The following is a 25,500-nucleotide window of genomic DNA, read 5'->3' as shown; positions in this document are numbered from 1 at the left end:
GTTCAGGAAAGCTGAGATGGCTGAACTTTGTGGGGAAGAATACTGGAGAGCAGGGAGTGTGATACAGCCAAAAAGTTCCAGAAACATGCATAGGCATCCTTTTGAGTTTTTTGTTGAATGCTATGCCACACATGCATCAGCTAGGCAAAAAAATAGACTCCTGGGGAGTTGTAAGCTGAACAATTCTCAGAGCTTACATAGGGCTGTGATGCTGTACGTTTTGATCATCCAAAATTAAAGAAGCTAGGGCTGTGGTTTGTGCCCGTAATCCTAGCTACTCAAGAGGCTGAGGTGGGAAGATCACTTGGGCCTAGGAGTCTCAGGCCAGCCTGGGCAACACAGCGAGACTCTCCTCCCCCTTCCCCCCCCCGCCCCCGCCAATAACAAACAAATGAACAAACCAACCAACCAACCCCCAAAGACATAAAAGAGCCCATTGAACATCTGGAGCATTCAGAAAAGACCTCAGAAGGCTATGTCTTAAAAAGTAGAGCTAAACTAGCCTTAGAATAAAAGATGCTCCAGATGTGCCCTACCAACGTTTTAAAAGAAGCCCCCAAAACATCAAGCTCATCCACAAGTAAGTTAATTGCCTGCCAGGACAAAATTCAACATTCTTTCAAAGAAGACAACAAAATTTAAATTCCAAATATGCCACATCCAATCAAAAATCATTGACAATGTAAAACTACAGAAAAATGTGACCAATAATCCAGAGAAAAATCAGCCAATAGAAACACAACCTGAAATAGCAAAGATGATGGAATTAGCAAGTGTTAATTTAAAAACTGCTATTATAAATGTGCTCATGAATGTAGAAGAACACACGGACATGATGAGGAAAGAAAAGATATAAAATAGAGCCAAATGAAACTTTAAAGGTGAAAAATGTAATATCTGAAATAAAAAATACACTGGATAGGAAGAACAGAATATTAGACCTCATAAGATAAAGTCAGTGAACTTGAATACATAGTGATAGAAACCATCTAGACTGAAGCACAGAGAGAAAAATGGCTGGAAAAGCCCATGTGAGCTTCAGAGAGCTATAAAACAATAGTAAACTGTCTATCTCTTGTGTAACTGGAATGCCAGAAAGGAGGGGGGGCAGAAAAAAATTTGGAAGAAATAATGGCAGAAACATTTCTAAACTTGAATAAACTGTAAACCAAGCTCCTCAACAAACCACAAGCAGAAAAAACAACAAACCACAAGCGTGTGCGCGCGCGCGCGCACACACACACACACACACACACACACACTATACATACTCCAAAGTACTTTGTATTACATTGCTAGAAAAATGTGATAGAGAACAAATCTTAAAAGTAGTCAGAGTAAAAAAAAAATAAAAACAAAAACATGTCATGTACACAGGAACAAAGATGACTGCTGACATTATAAACAATGCAAGTCAGAAGAGAATGAAACATCATCTTTTATTTTTAATTTTCTATTTTTGGGGGGGTGAGAGGTGAAGTTTTTTGGTTTTAATAATTACAACTTTTAGATTTAGAGGGTATATCTGCAGGTTTGTTACCTGGGTATATTGTGTGATGCTGAATTTTGGGGTACAATTGATCCTGTCACCAGGTCCTGAGCAGAGTACCCAACGGTGAGTTTTTCAACCCTTGCCCCTCTCCTTCCCTCTCTCCTCTAGTAGTTTTATGTCCATGAGTACCCATTGTTTAACTCCCGCTTTTAAGTAAGAACATTTGGTATTGCGTTTTTTTGTTCCTATGGTAATTCACTTAGGATAATGGCCTTCAGCTGCATCTATGTTGCTGCAAAAAACATCATTTTATTCTTTTTTATGGCTGCATAGCATTCCATGTGTATATGTACCGCATATTCTTTATCCAGTCTGCTGTTGATGGGTACTTACATTGATTTCATGTCTTTTTATTGTGAATAGCATTGGAACAGCATGTTTAAAATGCTGGGGAAAAAAGTGCCTGTCAAACTAGATTTCTATATCTAGAGAAAATATCCTTCCAAAATGAAGGCAAAATGAAGACATCCCATTCAAGTAAAAGAATTTGTCATCGTAGACTGCTACTATAAATGGCCTCATAAGAAATATTATAGACAATTTAGATTGTAGGGAAAGAATATTAGAAGCAAACTTGGATGTGTGCAAAGTAATGAAAGGTGTCAGAAATGGTAAAGATTTGGTAAATATAAAATGGATCTCCGTACTTTCAATTTATGTAAAACATAACTGTTTAGGCAAAAACAATTATAATGTATTGTGGGGTTTATAACACATGTAAGTGTATGATGACAACAGCACAAAGGCTGGGAGGGAAAGTAGAATACACTATTGTAAAGTTTTTATACATCAAGTGGCATAAAGTGATTTGAAGATAGCTGGTGGTGGTAATTTAAAGATACATACTGTAACCAATTTAATGTGTAATTGATTTTGACTTGATTTTCATGTTGATGACTTACCAAGTTCATATAATTTAAAGTACATGTTTATATTCATGGGCAACATATACCTAGGAATTAAGTGGAATTTGAAAATGTTTAAATAATTCATTTTACTTACCGAGATACTTAAAAATAAATATATTAAGTGAATAGATCTAGTATAAAATATTTGATGCATCATAATAATCCTTTTTTTTTAAATAACAAAAGTGTTAGACTGAGGTCTAAGAGGTAACTGACTTACCTAAAGGAACACAACATGAGGAGCCAGGACTTCATTTTTAAGTCCTAGTTTTATTTCCAAACTTATCTCTTCATGGGTTTTTAATATGTAAAAATATCTACATGTTTTTGTTGTAACTATTGTTCTTAACAGATAAATACTTGAAATTCTCTTTTGTGGCAAAATTGACAAATAGTTTTTGAGAGGGTAACATGGTTGCTATTAAGTTATACCTTTAAAAAATTAATGACTATTTTTTAGAGTGGTATTAGGTTTATAAGACAATTGAGTGGAAAGTACAGGGAGTTTCCGTAGTCTTCCCCTGCCAGTTCCCCTTATTGTTAACATCTTGCATTAATTATTGTGGTGCATTTTTTACCGATGCAGTACATTGATGAGCCAAAATGAATACTTTATTTTTAACGAAAGCCTACTATTTACATTAGAGTTTACTCTGTGTGTGGTAAATCCTATGGGTTTGGACAAATGTATAATGACATGTATCCACCATTGTAATATCATACAGAGTAGTTTTACTGCTCTGAGAAATCTTTTGTGTCTCATCTATTCATCCCTCCCAGCCCCCTAACCTCCAGCAACCATTGGTCTTTTCTTCTCTCCCTTCTTTTCGATAATATCAGATACTTGAAATTCCACAACGTGAAATCTTTTCAGATTGGCTTCTTTCACTTAGTACAATGTGTTTAAAATTCCTCCAAGTCTTTCTGTGGCTTGATGGCTCATTTCTTTTTAGTGTTGAATGATATTCCATTGTCTGGATGTACCACAGTTTATTTATCTATCAAAGGACGTCCTAGTCACTTCCAGGTTTGGCAATTATGAATAAAGCTGCTGTAGACATTTGTGTGCACATTTTTGTATGAGTTTACAGTTTTTAACTAACTTGAGTAAATACCTAGGACTGTGATTCCTGGATCACATGATAAGAGCATGTTTAGTTTTTCCAAAGTTTTTCAATCATTTTACATCCCTCAGCAGTGAATAAGAGTTCCTGTTGCTCCGCATCCTCATCAGTATTTGGTGGTGTCAGTATTTTGGATTTTTGCCATTCTAATAGGTGTGTAGGAGTAACTCATTGTCCATGACGTTTTACATGTTACAATCTGCTGCTGATCATAATCCTGAAAGACAATCCCAAAGGCCATAATCCCATATGTTGAAATACAGAATAATCAAAAGCACTAATGTCTAAAATTCTTAATGTCTAAAACTCCCCATACACAATCCTGAATGATTAAAATTCCAAAGTTGGAAATCCTGAAAGCAGAATTCTGGGGAAGGGATTAGTGCATTTTCGGTTGTCTTTGGGATGGTGGCATCATGTTAGGTGGAACTATTATCTGTTATTGGCTTTATTTGGAAATGAAGTATGGTTTAAGATGATGTGTAGGGGTGCCAGGTTGACAATGGGAGGACTTGTGAACTTAATTTTAGGTGTCATTTTGACTGGATTAAGGACTGTCTAAGTGGTGGCTCACGCCTGTAATCCCAGCATTTTGGGAGGCTGAGGCGGATGGGTCATATTAGGCCAGGAGTTCAAGACCAGCCTGGCCAACATGGTGAAACCCCATCTCTACTAAAAATACAAAAAAAGTTAGTTGGGTATGGTGGTGCACACCTGTAATCCCACCTACTCAGGAGGCTGAGGCATGAGAATCGCTTGAACCTGGGAGGCAGAGGTTGCAGTGAGCCAGGACTGTGCCACTGAGTTCCAAGCCTGGGTGACAGAGTAAGACTCTGTCTCAAAAAAAAAAAAAAAAAAAAAAGAATATCTAGAAACCCAGGTATGCATTATTTTGGGTGTGTCTATGAGGTTGTTAATGTGAATTGGTCTTTCTCTGAGAGTTGGGGCAGACTCTTCTCCTGCTGTCTTGAACATCAGAACTCCAGGCTCACTAGCCTTCAGACCGTAAGACTTACACCACCTGTTCCCCAGGTCCACAGACTTTTGGCCTTGGACTGAGAATGACATCATTGGCTTTCCTGGCTCTGAGGCCATCTGAGTTGGATTCAGCCATCCTGCAGGAATCCCAGGGTCTCCAGCTTGCAGACAGCCGGTCATGGGACTTCTCAGTCATCAGAATTGTGTGAGCCAATTTCCTTAATAAATCCCCTCTCATATCTCTATATACATATTCTATTGGTTCTAGTTCTCTGGAGAACCCTGATTAGTACCGATATGGTATTGGGGAAGCTGAATTTCATTCCTTCTTACCGTATTCCTTACAAAACAATAAAAAAGATCTGTGAAATTGCTCCCTCACAAAAAGACTGTGATAACTTAAGTGTATGAAGCTACTTAATGGTGAAAGATGAAAGTTTAAAAGCTAATTATTATTGGTGCTGTGAAGGCGAAAAATTGCTTAATTGCTGCGCAACGACCAGACTTTCAAATGGGCAGTATATACCTACAAAATGTGTAGACCCCAACCACTATCCAAATACAAGTGTGGTGAGTGTTTCAAAGATCAAGTGAAAACACAGGCAAAAAATACAAGAAATCTCTCCTGTCAAACTATTCAATTGTGTATGACTTCTGCCCCTTCACACGTAATGCCAACTGGCTATGCCATGTGTATCATCTTTGTGTTATTTCTGATACTGGAGGTATAAATTGTGCACAGACTTTTAGAGAGTTCTAATTTGTTTCATGCAATTTTTGCAAATTTGACTTCAGGAAAGTACATTATCACAATTGTTGACTTTGTAAATAAGAACATTAAAACTTCCTCAATAAATGTAGAGATGTTCTTTTTGTGCATCTGTGGTTGTAAAAGATACTATTTCTTGACAGCTCAGCTCTTTGGGTGACTGCATATGCAGGGGTGACTCACTGAGGTTTTTGATGGATCTGGTCAAACAACTTAGGTTGTTTGTCATGATATTAATATTTCAGATGACTGTAGCTATAAAGCTGGGTGCACATCATTATGCACCAAAGTGATGTGCACTTATACCATTCACTTTTTGACAGATTTCTTTATGGATATGGTTCATCTCTTCATAGCTCTTATATCTGTGTGACTGTCATTAGAATTCCTGGGTGTTTATGCTTGCAAAAATTTACATGTGATTATTTGTATGTGTCTGTTTTACTGTACAAAGTGGCCTATGAAGTAGTTTTCTTTCATGTTTTATGTTTCTTATATAAATTCCCATTTAAAAACATAAATAAATGTTTTTTAAGAAAAAAATTAAAATTATATATTCCAGAATTATGTTTTTGGTATTATGAAATTCAGGATTGTGTCTTTTGGGATTATGATCAGCACTGGTTTTTCCCATCCCAGAGCATCCTTATGCTTAGCTCCTGGGGCCCTCAACAGAAGCCAGCCCCCTTCTTGTGCCCCAGTGGGCAACTGACCACTGTGTTAGCCAGGATGGTCTTGATCTCCTGACCTCGTGATCCGACCGTCTCGGCCTCCCAAAGTGCTGGGATTACAGGCTTGAGCCACCGCGCCCGGCCGGAAAATGTTTCTTCCTTTTCTATGCTCTGGATGATTGTGTAAATTACGCCATTCTTCTGCCTCAGCCTCCCGAGTACCTGGGACTACAGGCGCCCGCCAACTCACCTGGCTAGTTTTTTGTATGTGAAATTTCATTTTTAACCTATGTATTATTTTTGAAGTGTGTTGTTTAGTTTTCAAGTGTTTCCACCTGGCATCCGTGATCACCCACGAGTGAGGGGATCAAATTGGCTGTTAAATCCTTCACAATTTGGCTCAATTTGTCAAATGCTTTTCTGCCTCAGTTGATATGATCATATGTATCAGAGAGGATTCTCCAGAGAAACAGAAATGATAAGGAATCAGCTCATACTATGGTGGAGGCTGAGAAGTCAGATCCAGGAGACCTGATGGTATAGTTCCAGTCTGGGACTGAAAGCCAGAGAAATAGAAGTGCCAGGTTCCAGTCTAAGTCCAAGTCTGAAGACAGGAGGAGATCAATGTCCCAGTGACAAAACAGGCAGAGAGAAAGAATTCTTTCTTACTTAACCTTTTTTTTCTATTCAGGCCTTCAATGGGTTGAAGGAGGCTCACCCACACTGGGGAGGACAGCCTGCTTTACTCAATCTAATGATTCAAACGTCAATCTTATCCAAAAGCACCCTTACAGACACACCCAGAACAATATTTAACCAAATATCTGGGCACTCTGTGGTCCAGTCAAGCTGACACATAAAATTAAACATCATGATTTTCTTCTTTGGCACGTTAATCAGGGGGATTACATTGATTAATTTTCAAATATTGAACCAGACTGTATCCTTAGTACAAACCCTGCTTGGTTATGGTATATAATTCTCTTTTAAATGTTGTGGAATTCTAGTTTGCAAATATTCTGTCAATGGTTTTTGCATCTATGTTCATGAGAGATATTAATCTGAAGTTTTCTTTTTGCATTGTTTTACATGTAGAGTCATGGTAATATTAGTTTCATAAAAATAATTGGAAAATGTTTCTTCCTTTTCTTTCTTTCTTTTTTTTTTTTTGAGGCGGAGTCTCGCTCTGTCACCCAGACTGGAGTGCAGTGGCCGGATCTCAGCTCACTGCAAGCTCCGCCTCCCGAGGTTACGCTATTCTCCTGCCTCAGCCTCCCGAGTAGCTGGGACTACAGGCGCCCGCCACCTTGCCCGGCTAGTTTTTGTATTTTTAGTAGAGAGGGGGTTTTCCAGCCCCATTTCCCATTACTTCTTGCAACAAAAACCCTATTTCTAGCCAAGTTTAATGTTTCATACCACTCTCTTAATATTACCATGTGCCTTTTTGGCTTTGCATTTTTGCTTATTTTTAAAATTCTTGGATGACCACATTTTCTTTTCCTTTCCTAAATAACAGTTGCAAAGTTACCTTAAGGCTATACTATAAGGAAGCTCATACTAAATATTCTTAGTTTAGAATAAGTTTGTAGTTGAAATTGTAGAAGTATAATGAGGAGTAATGATGCTACGTGAAAGATGTGGTCTGAAAAAAGTGATCAGATTAATGTCCAGAGTCCGGGTTCCTAATTATACGCCCATTTTTTCCCCAAACAATACAGAACACTAAGCCCTGAGAATGTAGGATGAATGTCTACCACCACCTGAATGAGTGAGTCTACAGTTAATTTGCACTCATATTCATTTGCTCAGAGAATTTGAGTAATTTTCTCATGTTTTCTCAGTTTATTATGAATAGGGCTAACAACGATTCATTTGCAAAGTGCCCAGGGTAAGAAGATCTCAAATTTGAAAAGCTTTAAAAAATATAACTGATAATAGCATGGCATAAGATTTCTCAGAAACCTTTAATCTAAGAGAACAAATACATCTAACTGAGGTCTGTTGAATAATGAAAAATAAAAATTCTGTTTTGGAAATCCAAAATACGTTCAAAGAAAATTATCAGGTAGTAAATTTCATGCAAACAATTTCATTTTATTAGAACCCTTTGAGTATATATTGTACTCCTTTTTAAGTTCAAAGAGTTTAGCTCAATTATTTTTTTTTCTCTGCCACCCAGGCTGGAGTGCAGTGGCCAGATCTCAGCTCACTGCATGCTCTGCCTCCCGGGTTTACGCCATTCTCCTGCCTCAGCCTCCAAAGTAGCTGGGACTACAGGCGCCCGCCACCTCGCCCGGCTAGTTTTTTGTATTTTTTAGTAGAGACGGGGTTTCACCGTGTTAGCCAGGATAGTCTCGATCTCCTGACCTCTTGATCCGCCCGTCTCGGCCTCCCAAAGTGCTGGGATTACAGGCTTGAGCCACCGCACCCGGCCAGCTCAATTATTTTTTACAAAATCCAACATATAATCATCCAGTAAAGTCTACTGGGTAGTAAATAAATCATTGAATAATACTTTTCTATGCAGGTTTGCAGATGTGTTTATTTCTAACATGCAATTTCACCAATTAAAATCATATCCGTTTCCTGCCTGAGTAGTATTTTGACCTCTTGGGGGATCGTTCTAGAATTCCTGTCCCTTCCCAGGCACTGCTTCCTAATGGTAGTTGGGAGCCCTGTGAATTCTGATACTGGCTTTTTCTTCATGTCACACATGAGCGGGTCTTGCGTTAGTGCATTAGGCAGTGGGCCTCACGTTGGGGTCCTTAGACTAACTCTATCCTTGGGAGAACTGTGAAAATGTACTTTCTGAAGCTCTACCTACTACCCACAGAATTAGACTATCTATGAGTGATTCCCAAATCAGTATGTTTTTCAAGTACCCTAAGTGAAGTAAGAGCTCATTAACATTTATGAGGTAGCCAGATGTGGTGGCTCACACCTGTAATCCCAGCATTTCGGAAGGCTGAGGTGAATGGATCACTTGAGCCAAGGAGTTCAAGACCAGCCTAAGCGACTGGCAAAACCCTGTGTCTACAAAAAATTAAAAAATTAGCAAGTGTGAGGCTGGGTGCGGTGGGTCATGCCTATAATCCCAGCACTTTGGGAAGCTGAGGCGGGTGTATCACAAGGTCAGGAGTTCAAGATCAGCCTGGCCAAGAAAGTGAAACCCTGTCTCTACTAAAAATACAAAAATTAGCTGGGCGTGGTGGTGCACGCCTATAATCCCAGCTACTTGGGAGGCTGAGGTAGAGAATTGTTTGAACCTGGGAGGTGGAGGTTGCAATGAGCCAAGATCGCGCCACTGCACTCCAGCCTGGGCAGCAGAGCAAGACTCCATCTTAAATAAATAAATAAATAAATAAATAAATTAGCGAGCATGGTGGTGCACACCTGTAGCCCCAGCTACTCAGGAGGCTGAGGTAGGAGGATTGCTTGAACTTGGGAGATTGAGGCTGCAGTGAGATCTGATCACACCATTGCACTCCAGCCTGGATGACAGAGCAAGACTTTCCCCCTCACCCCGAATAACCCAACAACAACAACAACAAAATAAACAAAAAGCATGTATGAATCACCGGTCTGAAATAAGACAATTCACATTTTCAGGCATGGAATTCCCCTGTATGTTGTGTAATTTGGCTTACGTGCCCACAACCCTGGGCCATCACATACAGTGCAGCTATTATTCTACCTAACATTGCTGTCTGCATCTGGGGGCCATTTCACATTACTTTTTTATCAGCTGTTGGGGGCAGAGGTCACCACTTTACTCTTCATTTTATCAGCAGTCATTTCCCTTACCTACTGCCTTGGTTTCCATGTACTGTTTAGTATCATTGACTATTTATTGTATTATTTTGCATGTATTTATAGACTCTTAGGTTATTGTTTTTAGTTGTATAACATGTCAGTATATTTTGTCTCTCCAACTGGATTTAAACTCCTTGAAGACAGAGAATGACTTTGTTTCTTTAATATTCTGTAACAGTTCCTTGCTCGGGACTCTGAGGCCAGCAGGTGTTCATTAATGCATTTTAACAGACTGGTTTTCTGCACACACACATTTTTAGAAGAACACTCTGAAAATGTGGTGCCTGGGTGTCCAGATATAGATTACCTAATGAGATACAGGAATACAGCACTGGGTGCATGGTTCCTCCAGCACTTTGTGTGAGGGAAAGGACCATTTTGTCAGAGCCTCCCTAGCATCCATAGGGATTTGTGATTATTTAAAAATGTTAGTGATCATCAGTGCCTGAGGGTCAGGGGAGATGGATACTCAGCATCTGCTCCAATAATAACTTAAATACCCCCAATTTTTGTCTATATTCTAAGCACCTGAATATCTATTTATTCCAGGAGCATCTTAAAATGACAGATGACATTTCACTTAAGCCAATGAGCATTTCCTAAAAACTCAGGAACAGATTTTTCTAGAAAAATCTTTATACTTTTTTTAAAGATGGTAGACTTTGTGTGTTTATGTATGCATGTGCACGGTGTATATACAAATGTGTAGACAGTTAGAACGGCTACCTTATTTTTAACTCTCTATAGAGAGAGCTTACTCCAGGAATATGTGCTACTTGGTGCACAGAATTTAGTCACAACTATAAAAATTAAATCCAGCCCAAGACGTAAAGTTTTATATCTTTGTGGTAACTATCCCTCAGTGATCAGTAAGTTAGTGAGTGTGCTTGTGTTGATAAGTCTGTTTTAGGCCAGGAATGGTGGCTGATGCCTCTAATCCCAGTGCGTTGAGAGACAGAGGTGGGAAGATCCCTTGAGCCCAGGAGTTCAAGACCAGCCTGGATAACACAGCTAGACCCTGTCTCTATAAAAATAAAATTAAATAAAATTAGTTTGATGTGATGATGTGCTCCTGTATTCCTAGCTACTGGAGAGGCTGAGGCAGATCACTGGAGCCCAGGTGTTGGAGGTTGCAATGAGCTATGATTGTGCCACTGCACTTTAGCCTGGGTGACAGAACATTATCTCATTGAACGAAAGAAGGAAAGACGGAGGGAGGGAGGGAGGTGGGATGGGGAGAGAGAGAGGAAGAAAGAAAAAGAAAAGAAGGAAGGAAGGAAGGAAAGAGAATCTGTTCTAATTTTGGGTTTAAGTGAAATTTTACCAAACTAAACCATTAGAGCCAATATAAGATGTGTTTCACTACACTTGTTTATAGAAATGATCCGTATGCAAAGACATGGATCTGAAGTTTCTTTTAGAACTAAGGCAGGAATGTACTTTGGTTCCTCCAAGAAACTGGCACACTTATTCCTTTTTGAAAACAGGAACTGCATAATTGACAGTGTCTGCCTTTCTGTTTGGCTGCCAAAAACCTTAGAACCAAATTTAAAGCTCAGCTATGCCAATTATATGGAGATTTAGCAGCTGAATATCTATGTTATTTTATCAAGTTACCTTGACATTCTACTCATTATTTTTCAGATGCCCTCTACCTGAAATCCTTCATGGAAAAATGTGGAATGAATACATTAGTAAAATAAGATAGGGTTGTTTCTTTGTGATTTAGGAGGGGTAAAGATATTGGCTATCACAGAACCTCAATTCTCACCCACTAAACAAGAACAATAACACTTTCCTAATTCCTTTGCAGGATGGGTGTGAGGATTAATTTAGGCCAGGTCAATTATAAGGAACTCTTCAGAAGGAATTTTTTGCAGAGAAGGTCCCAGCTTTAAAGCTGAAGCTATATTTACTCTAAGGATTTGGAGAGGTCACTAAGGTGTGTGGAGCAGGCCAAGGAAGACTGGAGGAGAGAGTGGATTCTAGAAGACAATCAATCCAATTGGGTGAATGGAGGACTAAGGTGAGCTCATTGTCCAGGACCAGTGGATCAATATTAGTGGGTGGAGTAATTGTATTCATAGTATACTAGCCCCTTTATGCCATACTTGTGCTGAGGCCCTGGTTAGAGAAAATATAAAAATTAGAAGACCTGTTTCACTAGAATCTCTATAAGATGCCGAGAACATAAGGCAACGCTTCTGTAACCAAATAATAGTGCAAAGCATAAATCTACCCTTGGTGCCTCCATTTCCTCATCCCCCATTTATTCTTCAGAATACGCCAGTCTTCTTAAGGTGATCAGCCAAATTATCCTCAGATAATAGAAATGACTTTGAATAAAGTTCAGTGGTGACCTCAGAATAGTGAAGTCCGAGGTTTCATCTTACAGGTCTCCCTGAAATATGACAGCGCACATCACCTTATCTACAAAGTGCTCCTGTCTGGAGTTGCAGGACCCCATCCCTCTCTCTGACCATTTTTCTCCCCTTTGTTGCTGGTTCCTCTGCTGCAATCACTTTCCAACACTCACTGAACTGGGGTCAGCCCTTAGACCTGGTCTCATTTCCCTCTGCACACTTTAGGATTCTGGGTATCTTGTTTGACAAGTTATACATACTAATAATAGTCAGCATAACAATGCATGTTCATCACTTATTTTAAAAAATAGAACATATTCACATCTATCTGACTGAATTTGCATTTTGAAATAACTCCTTGAATCAGAGAGAAAAGGAACTAGCATGTGGAGAATTGTATCTAAGTCTAGATATACCCCTCAGCCTTTTCAGACACAGAGATGATATCATTTATGCCGGAAAAAAAATTGAGAGCTACCTATCCCCTCCATTCCTAGCTAATCTACCATCTAATCCCAGTAACCCTAAAACTGTATCTTTATGCCAGAATTTTTTTCTGACTTCTAGGCTGACACTGAACAGGATCATGATACTTGAATGTCCCTTAGGAATTCAAACGCAAATTCATTATCTTTTCCTTCCAAATATGTTTCTTCTCTTTTATTCATCAACCCACCAGGAGTTATTCTAGATTTATTCTCCTGTCTGCCTCACTGCGTTTGTGTCTGTTCTCATGTTGCTATAAAGAAATACCTAAAGTTGGGTAATTTATAAAGAAAAGAGGGTTAATTGTCTCACAGTTCTGCAGGCTGTACAGGAAGTGTGGTGCCAACATCTGCTTCTAGGGAGGCCTCAGGAAGCTTCCAGTTATGGCAGAAGGCAAAGGGAGAGCTGGCACATCACATTGCAAGAGCAGGAACAAGAGTGGGTGGGGAAGGTCCCAGAACTTACTAAGTGAGAACTTACCCGTCACCAAGGGGATGGTGCTAAACCATTCATGAGGGATCTGCCCCCTGATGCAATCTGTTCCCACCAGGCCCCACCTCCAACACTGGGCATCACATTTCAGCATGAGATTTGGAGAGGACAAACATTCAAACCATATCACCCACATTTGCACTTGGCCTCCAAATTGCCTATATTTCTGTGTCATGCTTTACAGCTCTGTTCCTTCCTCTAAATCCATGGCCTTCGCATGTTAGTGAATATCAGAATCCCCAGGAGGGCTCGGTACAACACAGATGGTCGGGCCCCGTCTCCGAGTTTCAGATTCCATGTGGATGCGCACTCTAACAAGTTCCCACACCGTGCTGAATACGGCTGGTTGAGGGGAAAAGGGTGGGCAGTCACACTTTGGGAATCACAGACTTAACTCATGACTCTTAGTGCTTTGTTTTGTCTCTAATCCTTTCCTACTTGTCCTAGGTAATAGTCTCTTTAGTTTCCTCACCCCACCTCACGAAACTCCAGTGTTTCTTCTCTACTAGTACTGCCTGATAGAACTTTCTGTGAGGATGGAAATATTCACATGCACCGTCCAAGACAGCTGCCACTAGCCACATGTGGGTACTGAACACTTCAAATGTGGCTGCTGCCCTCAAGGAACTGAATTCTCAATTATTAAATAGTTATTTAATTTTCAATGTGGCTAGTGGCTACTGTATTGGATGCTGCAACTCTATATTGTTGCCAGACCCTTCCAGGACAAGAGTCTATTCACATTTCTTCTTTATTTAAAATGTCCTGATGGTGCCACATTGTCTACAGATTAAAGGTGAGGATTATAGTGTGATTCGTGTCTAGCTTTGAAATCAGGTGGACCTGAGTTTGAAACTTGGCTGTGATATTTAATAGCCATGTTGCTTTAGGTAAGTGAGTTAATCATTGATTTCAGTTTCCTTGTCTGTCAATGTAAATTACTTATTATAGTGATCATAGAAAGTGATCAGTAGGCAGGATCTGTAAATTATAATGAGAAGCTGATACATACTCACTAATAATAATGATAATGATAGTTATTGCTCCAAACTTCTTTGTAAGACATGTAAGTCCCTTCACAACTGGGGGTTTGCCTTGCTTAAAAAATTTGATTTTGATATATCTTGTGTATTCGTCTGTTTTCATGCTGCTGATAAAGACATACCTGAGACTTGACAATATATAAAGAAAGGGGTTTAATGGACTCACAGTTCCACATGACTGGGGAGGCCTCACAATCATGGTGACGTGTCTCACGTGGTAGCAGACAAGAGAAGAGAATAAGAGCCAAGTGAAAGGAGTTCCCACTTATGAAACCATCAGATCTCGTGAGACTTATTCACTACCACGAGAACAGTATGGGGGAAATTGCTCCTATGATTCAATTATCTCCCACTGGGTCCCTCCCACAACACCAGGGAATTATGAGAGCTACAATTCAAGATGAGATTTGGGTGGGGACACAGCCAAAAACCCTATCACCTTGTCTTGTACCTTAACTTCTAGAATTCTAAATTGTTTGCATTTACCCCCAATATTATCAAATGAATGCATGCTTCTGTGCCTTTGGTAATAATGGTTCTTTGCTAGTCCACCCTGGTGAAAATTACTTACCTTTTTATATTAAGCCCATAGGGTTACTTTATCTATGAAAACCTTTACTTTCCCCTGTTACATCAGATAGAGCTGAGGACCTCCTCCTTTGTGTCTACAATGCACCATTTCTATCATGGCAATTTTTATTGCACTTATTTGTCCATGTGTAATTCCTTCTCCCGGACTGCATTCCTAGAAAACGGGGCCGTTTTAAATATTTCAACTCTTAGGACTCAGTACATGATACATTGCAGGCTCTAAAAACCTGTCTGTTGAGTGAATGACTGACCAGGTCCTGTTAAAGCGGAGAACTCGGTAGTTTCCTGAGCAATAGAAAACCATTCAAATCTTTAGTACAAGATTTGTTCCTAATTAGCTCATAGCTTATAGTCAGCCTACTGGCTTTCCTGATCCTTAGAAGTGGGAGATGGGAATAGAGCCGCCCAAGATTCCGTACAGCTCTAACACACTCAATCCTCATTGTCTTCTACATAGACTTTTAATTTTTTTAAGTTCTACTGTATTACACTAACATGGAATATATTATTTTGGCATCAATGAAAATATTGTTTCTTGGAAGTAGGATACAGATTTAAAGTGATTACTTGTTATTTTTTGTTTGTTTTAGCTAAAGTCAATATCCCAACATTTACAGAAACTTTAAACACTGAAAATAGAAATTCAAAATCAACCCTAAAAGGCAGGAAATGGCAAAATAGAATGTGTGATCAGTAAATATTAATAGCAAGGATCTTGGGAGGCTAAGACACTGGGCATAAGCACGGGGAAGACAAAAAGAAGTATGAAAAGCCAGACTAAGACATATTGTGGAGGGGTTTCATTGCCATTGTTCTTAATCTAACAAAAAATAGGGAACCACAGGAATGTCAGCCTGGCTACGGTATTTTGGAGTCATCGTATCAGGAAACTTGAAGAAGATAAAGAACTTTCAACATTGAGTCCTGGAAGGACACATTGCGGCTCAGAAACTAATGTGTTTGGAGGAATTGGAAAAAGGCAGGGAGACAGATGTTGCAGTTGACAAATATTCTGGCCTTAGATACTGATTAGCTATGGGAAGAGGGAAAGATGATGAAAAGTTATTCCTTTCTTCATGCCTGCATACCAAGGACTGTGGTACAAATCCAGTAAATATGGAAACCAAGTAGTTTGAGAGGGATAGCAAGAGTTTGGTTTTGAATATTTGACTTGGAAGTGACAATGGAATGTCTTACAAGAATGCATAGTCAGAATCTGAAAATGAAAAGTGGAAAAACCTTGAAGGCAAGATTTCAGACTGGGAATTTGAAAAGGGCAAAGAAAGAATATAAGCAGAAAACCTCGAGTCAAACATCAAGACAATCAGAGTGTTAGATTTCACCGGAATCTTAGAGATCAGCTTGTTTCACTTAACAAGTGAAACATTTAATGCCTGAGACTTCACGGAAGGTTTAAGAAACTTATATCCTTATATTATGATTCATTCATCTATGAAAAAAGGAGAGATTTGAGACAACTTTTTAATAGATATAAGCTGATTTTGTTTCTGTCAAGGAAATACTTCATCATTATTTTTTAATACAGCAGGGAGATGTGATCTTGCCTAAAAGGCATACTTTCTTGATTATCCAATGTATTTTTTTTTAAAAATAAGACATGTTTTAGGTCCCATATTAAGAAAAAAATATTAGATATAATGTGGAAATAGTGCTCAGAGATGGGGATAAAACTCAAGATCAAAACTAAATACTTTAGAAAAAGTTGGTTTCATACTTCTGTCTGTTTTCAAATACTCAGAGCTATAATCTGACAGTCCAAGACAAGAAATGAAAAAAATAATTGAAGCTGACACCCTGGGTGCTGAAAGCTAACAGAATGATGTGGTATATTTCCACATCATTTAGAGGAATGATACATTCATCTCTCTGGCTGGATACCTTAGGTTAAGAATTGGTTTACGTAACCATCAGAAGACGGATGGGCAATGCATTATGAGAAACATCTTTGTACATGATTTCCCACTCTATAGTACATGTCTTCTATGATGGAAACTGGAAATCCCATTTGATTTATTTGCTTCTCTCTTTTTAGAAATGAAAAGTGCAAACAATATGTTAAAGCATAAAAAAGAAACCATAAATGTTAATAGATCTGATTATGAAAGTTAAAAATTTCTACATGGCATAAGGCTCTGTAACACAATTTTTAAGACACCGAAAGAAAATACTATAGAAACCGTAAATAGTAAATATTCTGAATATTCAACATGAGGTTATTAAAAGACAGGTAACAGAGAATTACCCTTAGAGGAAAACAACCACATAAATCGACTGGTAATTTGCAAAAGAAAAGCAAAACCTGCCAAAGGCCTTAATAATCTTACTATTAATCAAAGAATTCAATACTTGTTCTCTCACTGTCACAATCTCTGCCCAGTGGTCCCAAGACAACAATATTTGCCCGTCTTTGGCAAAGATTAAGCATAATGGTAATACCCAGTGTTGGGGAAATTAGCACTTTACCGGTGGGGTATAAATGTTCTTCAGAAAATTTGGCAATTTAAATCATAATCTTAACAAACGTGCTGATTCTTTGCGTGAGGGAGATTTCTAAGATGGTCCCCAGTCCCCACCCTCGCCAACCCCTAACTCAGTACACACACCTGTGCAATCCACTCCCCTTGAGTGAGGGAGAGACTGTGGATATGAAGGGATAGCACTCCTGTGATTGTGTTACAGACTATGGCAAAGGTTAAGAGATTTTGCAAATGTAATGAAGGTGCCTAATCAGTTGACTTTGAGTTAACCAAAAGGAAGATTATCCTCAATGGGCCTGGTCTAACCAAATGAGCTCTTTAAAAAAGAGTCTGGAGGCAAGTGACAGGAAGCAGGAACAGATGCTGTCCTGTTGGCCTTGGAGACACACACTGTCCTATTGTGGCGATGGCTACATAGCAGAGAATGGCGACTGAGCTCTAGGAGCTGACAGTTTTATCACCACAGGGACCTGCATTCTACCAGCCACAGGGAGCTTGGGAAGGACCCTGTGCCCAGATGAGATTGCAGTCTTGGCTGACACCTTGAATGCAGCCTTGTGAGACACAGCGTGGAAAACCCAGCCAAGCCCTGCCTAGATCCCTGACCCACAGAAACTGTGAGGTCACAAACATGTGCTGTTTTAAGGTGCTGAGTCTGTGGTAATTTGTTTTACAGCAATCAAAAACTAATAATTTTTTTTATTCAATAACTTAGCCCAATCTTGAGAATTTATCCTGAGGTATTAATCAGATACTCAAACAAAAAATATATGTGTAAGGATGTTTATTTTAGAATCATTTACTGATAAAAGACTAGAAACAACCTAAAACTCCAGTCATAGTAGACTGATTCAACACATTCTGGTACATCATATATTACGTGGAAAGATTTAAAGCAAAGTGGCAACTGATTATATGGATAGTAAGATAGTAAAGAAATGTGCTTTTTCATACTTTTTGTTTTTATTTTCTTTGATAAATATCTATTGGTTTTAAAACAGCCTTATTGATGCATAATTTAATGCCATAATATCCACTTGTTTTAAGCACATGGTTCAATGATTTTGAGCAAATTTATTCAGTGGCACAATCAATGTCATAATCTGATTTGAGAGTACTCTATCACTCCAAAATCCCTCATGCCTGTTTGCAGTCAATTCTCACTCCCATCCCATTTCAGACAGCCACTGATCTGCTTTCTGTTTCTGGGGTTTTGCCTTTTTTAGAATTTTCGTGTAACAGGAGTAATACAATAGGGAGTCTTTGTGTATGGTTTCTTTTATTTACCAGATTTTTTAGGTTCATTTTATTGTTGTATCTATCAGTTGTTATTCCTTCGTACTGCTGAATAGCATTCAATTGTATAAATATACTATACTTTGTTTATGCATTCACCAGTTGATAGACTTTTTTTTTCAGTATTTGGCTATTATGAATAATTCTGCTAGAAATATTTGTGGATAAAACTTTGGATATATTTCATTTCTCTTGAGAAGATACCTAGGAATGGAATTACTGGGTTATACATTAATATTATTAATATTTAACTTTAAAAAAAACCCATCAAACTGTTTTCTACAGTGACTGTACCATTTTACTTCATCACTAGCAATGGATAAAAGTTCTAGTTTCTTCACATTCATGCCAACACCTGGTATTGTCAGTCTTTTTTATTGCAGTCATTATAGTGGGTGTGTGCTTTTAATTTACATTTCCCTAATTACTAAAGATGTTTAGTATCTTTTCATGAGCTTGTGAGCAATTTCTGTATATGTGGTTTTTTTTTTTTTGGTGAAATGTCTGTTCAGAACTTTTATCATTTTTATTGAATTGTTTGATATATTATTGAGTTGTAAGAGTTATTAATGTATTCTGGATACAAGTCCTTCATTAGATATGTTATTTTCAAATATTTTATTTCAGTCTATGGTTTTCTTTATTTTTCTAAAGTTGGCATTTGAAAAGCAGAATTTTAAAATTTTTATGAAGTTCAATTTCCAATTATATTATTTAATGAGTCACACTTTTGGAATCCAATCAAATAAAATTTTGCCTAAATTAAGGTCAGAAAGATTTTCTTCTGTTGTATTCTAAAGTTTTATAGTTTTAGCTCTTACATTTAGATTTATGTTCTATTTTGGAGTAGTTTTTGTGTCTAATATAAGCCAAAGGTTTATGATCATTTTTTTCTCATGAATATTCAATTGCTTTAGCATCATTTGGTGAAACCACTCTCCTTTTCCATTGAATTGCCTTGGTCCCTTTGTCAAAACTCAATTGACCATAAAGGTGAGAGTTTCTTTCTGGACTCTATATTCCGTTCCTTTGATTTATTTGTCTGTCTTTATTACTCCAATATTATTACACTCTTGATTACTGTAGCTTTATGGTTGGTATCAAAATTAGTCAGTGTGATATGAACAGGAGGTACTAGGTAGAAAAGGATAGGGTCCCTGGTGAAGGCTCCACCCTCAAACCTGGACCTGTGACCTAAAGTGAGAATGTGCATTTCTGTTTTCCCACTTGAATATTGCCTTTTCCAAAACCACCAAGGCCTGCCCTACTCCCCATCCTGCACCCATGAAAACCCTAGGATACTGGCAGAGGGGCAGAGCAGCGCAGCAGAGAAGAGAAGCAGCAACTTGATGTCAATGAGAAGCAGCTTGACTTTAGAGGGACGGCTTGACGATGAGACCTCAGAGAAGAGTTTGTCTGGGGATATTCCCAGCTGAACTCCAGGAGAAGACCACCTTCCCACTCCATTCCCTTTCCAGCTCCCCATCCCACTGAGAGCCACTTTCATTGGCAGTAAAATCCTCTGCATTTACCATCTTCAATTCGTTCATGCAACCTGATTCCTCCTGGATGGTGGACAAGGTCCCAGGTGTCGGTGCAAGAGGCTGTCACACTGACCCTCCACTGAGCTGTCCAATACTTAAGCCATCCACGGGTGGCAAAACTAAAAGAGCACACTGTAACGCATGCCCTCTGGGACTCCAGGGGTCATGGGCAACTCTAGACACTGCCACGGGACCACACGGAGTTCTGCTCCTGCTGGTTGCCCAGAAGCACTCATCCTAGTCTCTGCACCCACTCACCTGCGTGCTTCCCCTCCCATGAGGGGTTGAGACCTGTGGGCTGAGTGAACAAGCCAATCCCTTCACAAGTCTCATGACGGGATCAAGGGAACTATCTCATTTCAAATGTACATTCACCAAATTTGTATTTCTTATTCAAATCTGTTTAGGCTATTCTAAGTATTTTGCATTGCCATATACTTTTTTTTTTTTTGATCAGCTTGTCCATGTCTATGAAAAAAATGCTCCTGGAATTTTCATATGGATTGAGTTTCAGCTATAGATCAATCTGGGGAGAACTGTCATATTAACAATACTGTTTTTCAGTCAATGAGCATGGTACATCTCCTTTCATTTAGATCTTAAAATTTCTCACAGTGATGTTTTATGATTTTTAGTGTGTAGCTCTACCTCAGGTTAATGCTAACATAATTCCAGTAAAATACAGCAACTTTAATATAGTTCCATTTCCTTCCTCTTCTTTGAGTTATTAGTGTCATAAATAAATACACACACATACCCATAAACCTAACTCTGTGTGTATGTATAACATACTTAACAATAAAAGTTTATAATAATGTTTAAAATGTCTATTTTCAAAAGGAAATTAAGTGGAAAAGGGGGTCTTTCAATCTACCTACATTTTACCACTTCCAGTGCTTTTCATTTCTCCCCATGAATTTTAGTTTCTATCTGGGTATGTTTTATTAAACCTAAGGTGCTGGGAATATTTTATTAAGCCTAAAGTGCTTCCTTTAGTGATGCTTCTAGGTCAAATCTTCTAGTAATGCATTTTCTCAGTTTTTGTTTACTTGGAAATGTGTTTATTTTGCTTTTATTTTTTGGGGAATGGTTTCGATGGACACAGAATTCTTGGTTGAAAGTTAAAAATATTCAGCATGGCCGGGCACGGTGGCTCATCCTGTAATCTCAGCACTTTGGGAGGTCAACGTGGGCGGATCACGAGGTCAGGAGATCCAGACCACCCTGGCTAACACGGTGAAACCCTATCTTCCTCATCACGTACCAGGTCATCTTCACGGGGATGCTCACAGACCGCCTGGTGGGGGAGCAGGTGGTGTTTTGCTCCTTCCCGGTGGCCACACTGACCAAGGAGAAGTGTATCAGCATCCAGAACCCTGTGGACCAGCTCTTGCAGGATGGGCTGCAGCTGCGCTCCTGCACATTCCAGCTGCTGAAAATGGCCTTTGATGACGAGGTGGGGTCTGACAGTGCTGAGTCCTTCTGCAAGCAGCTGCATAAGCTGCGGTACATGCCGGATGTCAGGGCCACCTTCTCCTTCACCCTGGGCTCTGCCTACACACTGGGCAGGCCACCCCGTGTCACCAAGAACAAGGGTCTTTCCCTCAGAACCCTGTCCAGGAACCTGGTTAAGAATGCCAAGAAGACTATCAGGTGGCAGCATGTCACTCGCAAGAAGTACAACCCCCCCAGCTAGGAGCACTGGGGCCAGCCCCCTGAGGACCAGGAGGATGAGATCTCAGTGTCTGAGGAGCTGGAACCCAGCATGCTGACCCCGTCCTCAGCCCTGAAGCCCTCAGACCGCATGACCATGAGCAACCTCCTGGTGGAAAGGACTTGCTGCCGCGATTACCAGTGCCTTGGCCTGGGCACCTTGAGCAGCCGCCTGAGCTGGGTCAAGTCTGAATCCTTCTGCATTTCTCCTGTCAACTGCATGTATGCCATCTACTGCAGCTACCCGGGGCTGCTGATCGCGCTCCAGAGCGTCCAGGACAACGCCCTGCAGCGCATGTCCCACTGCTACCGCCAGAACCGCTTCCCGTGGCCTGCTGGCGCAGCGGGCAGTCCAAGGCAGTACTGCTGCGTTCTGGGGGCCTGCATGGCATAGGTGTCGTCGGCCTCTTTAAGGACCAGAACGCACCTTCTCCAGGCCAGTTCCAGGCGGACTCAAGTAGCGTGGAGCAGGAGAAGTACCCACAGGCTGTGGTCAGCTCCATGCCCCGCTACTCCGGTGCATCCGGACGCAACACACTTAGCGGCTTCTCCTCAGCCTACATGGGCAGTCACATTCCCAGTCCCAGAGCCAGGGTCACCACACTGTCCAACCCCATGGTGGCCTCAGCCTCCAGACTGACTGCACCCCGAGGTAAGTGGGGGCAGTGTCGGGACTAATGGGCGCAGCAGTGGGCTTGGTGCCAATGTGGGCACCTGGCTAGCTGGCAGAGACGTGCTGGCCCCACCCCAGGCCAACGGGTGCCCCCCCCAACCAGGACGTCCTGTGGCCACAGCGAGCAGCCCTCTACATCCTCGGGGACAAAGTCCAGCTCAAGAGTCTGAGGCCAGATCCCCTGCAGCAGTGGGAGCTGGTGCCTATTGAGGTATTCCAGGAGCGGCAGGTGAAGGCTAGCTTCAAGAAGCTGCTGAAGGCATGTGCCCCAGGCTGCTCTGCTGCTGAGCCCAGCCTAGCCTCCTTGCTGCCCTTGCTGGAGGACTGGAGTGGCTGATTCAGATCCACAAGCTGCTGCAGGTGTTGGTGCTGGTGGGGAGCTCCTGTTCTCAAGCTCCTCCGTGCTGATGGGCCTGGAGGACGGCTGGGCCATCACCACCCAGGTGGTATCCTTGGTGCAGCTGCTGTCAGACCCCTTCCACCGCATGCTGGAGGGGTTCTGCCTGCTGGTGGAGAAGGAGTGGCTGTCCTTCAGTCATCGCTTCAGCCACTGGGGAGCCCACATTCTGGCTGGACAGAGCTTCACACCATCTTCCCGCAGTTCCTGGAGTGCCTACACCAGGTCCACCCACAGTTCCCCATGGAGTTTGAGTTCAGCCAGTTCTACCTCAAGTTCCTTGGCTACCACCATGTGTCGTGCTGTTTCTGGACCTTCCTGCTGGACTCTGACTATGAGCACATTGAGCTGGGACTGCTGTAAGAGAAGGGGCAGGGCAGGGGCCAGCTGCCTTGCAGGTCTGTGTGTGGACCGGATGAGCAAGAGGACACCCATGTTCCACAATTACATGCATGCACCCGAGGACACAGAAGTCCTGCGGACCTACAGCAATGTGTCCAATCTGAAGGTGTAGGACTTCTACACTGAGGAGATGCTGGCCGAGGGCCCTCCCTATGACCAGAAACTGGCCCAGGGGCCCCCTGAGCCCCAGAGGAAGAATGATCTGAGGGAGGTACTCCCCAGAGCAGGTGCAGTGTGGTGTGGCCTGCTACCACAGCTGCCCACGAGCCCAGCCTGACGCCACCTCACGCCTGCTGGAGGAGCTGCAGAGGCTGTAGACAGAGCTGGGCTGACCCGCTGAGCGCTGGAAGGACACCTGGGATCGGATGAGGCTGCACAGCGCCTCCAAGCCCGGCCAGATGGACGTGGCACCCCTAGCTCCCTCCTAGTGTCCCCTGCACCCCACCACCGCTGCTCGCTGGTTATGTACCAGCAGGAGGAACCCCTGGGCTCCACCCTGAGCCTCAGCCTGGAGGGCGACCAGAGAAGTGGCTGGACGGTATGTGGCTCCCGCCAGGCCGCCCACCGCAGCACCAGCACCCTGTACAGCTAGTTCCAGACAGCTGAGAGTGAGAACAGGTCCTATGAGGGCATTCTGTACAAGAAGGAGGCCTTCATGAAGCCCTGGAAGGCCCACTGGTTCATGTTGGACAAGACCAAGCACCAGCTGCGCTACTACGGCCACCGTGTGGACACTGAGTGCAAGGGTGTCATCGACCTGGTGGAGGTGGAGGCTGTGGCACCTGGCACGCCCACCATAGGCGCCCCTAAGAGCGTGGATGAGAAGGCCTTCTTTGACGTGAAGACAACACGTCTCGTTTACAACTTTTGTGCTCAGGACGTGCCCTCGGTCCAGCAGTGGGTGGACCGGATCCAGAGCTGCCTGTCGGAGGCCTGAGCCTCCCGGACTTGCCTGGTTGCTCTGCTTCCAGTCGTTACCGACCACTAGGGGTGGGCAGGGCCGCCCTGGCCATGTTTACAGCCCGGGTCCGGCCCTCGGCAGTATTGAGGCTCCGAGCCCCCAGCACTTAAGTGTACAGCCCCCGTCCCTGCCCCGCCCCGCCCCTCCCGGCCCCGCCCCTCCCGGCCCTAACTTATTTTGGCGTCACAGCTGAGCACCGTGCAGGGAGGTGGCCAAGGTACAGCCCGCAATGGGCCTGTAAATAGTCCAGCCAGCCGGCTGCAGGCGAGTTGTTTCTAGAACCAGAGTCCATATAAAGAGAGAACTACCGCAAAATAAAATAAAATAAGAATAAATATCTCAATTTATCACCTTTCATCAATTTTCGACAATTTTGTCCAACTTTATATGTTATTTTTTTTTTAACCTGAGAGGATTTGATAATCTCTTAATACCACCATGGCTAAAAGTTCAAGTCATTTATTATTTATATAATAAGTCATAACATTGGATTTTAGGGCTACTGGAAGAATTCAATGCTAAATGCTCTTTTGGGTATATAAGGCCTCAATCACAGAGCCACAGGCAGTTGCTTATCCTTCCACTGACACTCTCTTTATTTTTCTTTATTTGTAGTAATTTTGTTTATTTGTGTACATGGCTCTCTTGGCTGGTTCACCATGGTTCTTTACAATGCTAGGAATAGACATAATGCACAAAATGTGGCTTCTAGCTTCATCTCTGTTCTATGAAGCAAAGCTTCAGCCAACCAGGTTGACCACTGCATTTTAACTGATTATTGTTATGTAGGGCATGTGGGAGATCTTTAGTGGGAGAGATGAATAGTGGGCAGGAAACCAGAAAACCAAGGATTATAATAACCTTACTAAAGAGTAGAAACCCACTAAGAGAAAAATAAATAAAATGTGCTAGTTAGCAAACTCCACCTGCAGCCTCTTCCCCGAACCACATTTTCCTCACTGATTAAACCCATCTCACTTACGAGCTAGACATTACACAGATGTGCAGATTTTGGCTTAATTAATCAAAATCCAGTAGCATAGGTTTGCCTGGTTTCATTTTGATTGCAAAAATCCCTTCAATCAGTGACTTGTAAAAGAAATGTTCAGATTTTCAAGACTAAATTTTGTTTTTCATAAAATGTTTTTCATTTCATTGATTGGTACTTGTGCACACCGCATCTTGTTCTCTGGCTAGAAGTCCAGGTGTATGGGAAGAAAATGGCT

At 41.4% G+C, this 25,500-nt stretch overlaps 1 protein-coding gene and 1 pseudogene across 2 annotated transcripts in view; one reads left to right on the top strand and one right to left on the bottom strand.

Moving 5' to 3' along the window:
* XKR4 (XK related 4) overlaps window positions 1-25,500 on the bottom strand; it is a 433,210-nt gene that overhangs the window by 42,938 nt on the left and 364,772 nt on the right. The window lies entirely within an intron of this gene.
* On the top strand, window positions 21,375-24,356 carry LOC117079577 (annotated as a pseudogene). The gene has a single exon (XR_004435505.1). The product of XR_004435505.1 is annotated as a myotubularin-related protein 5-like (transcript).

Source organism: Trachypithecus francoisi, unplaced genomic scaffold, assembly GCF_009764315.1.
Source record: "Trachypithecus francoisi isolate TF-2019V2 unplaced genomic scaffold, Tfra_2.0 Lachesis_group7, whole genome shotgun sequence".
Classification (NCBI taxonomy): Eukaryota; Metazoa; Chordata; class Mammalia; order Primates; family Cercopithecidae; genus Trachypithecus; species Trachypithecus francoisi.
The sequence above is the reverse complement of the archived record's forward strand: the minus strand, read 5'-3'. Positions and strand labels throughout refer to the sequence as shown.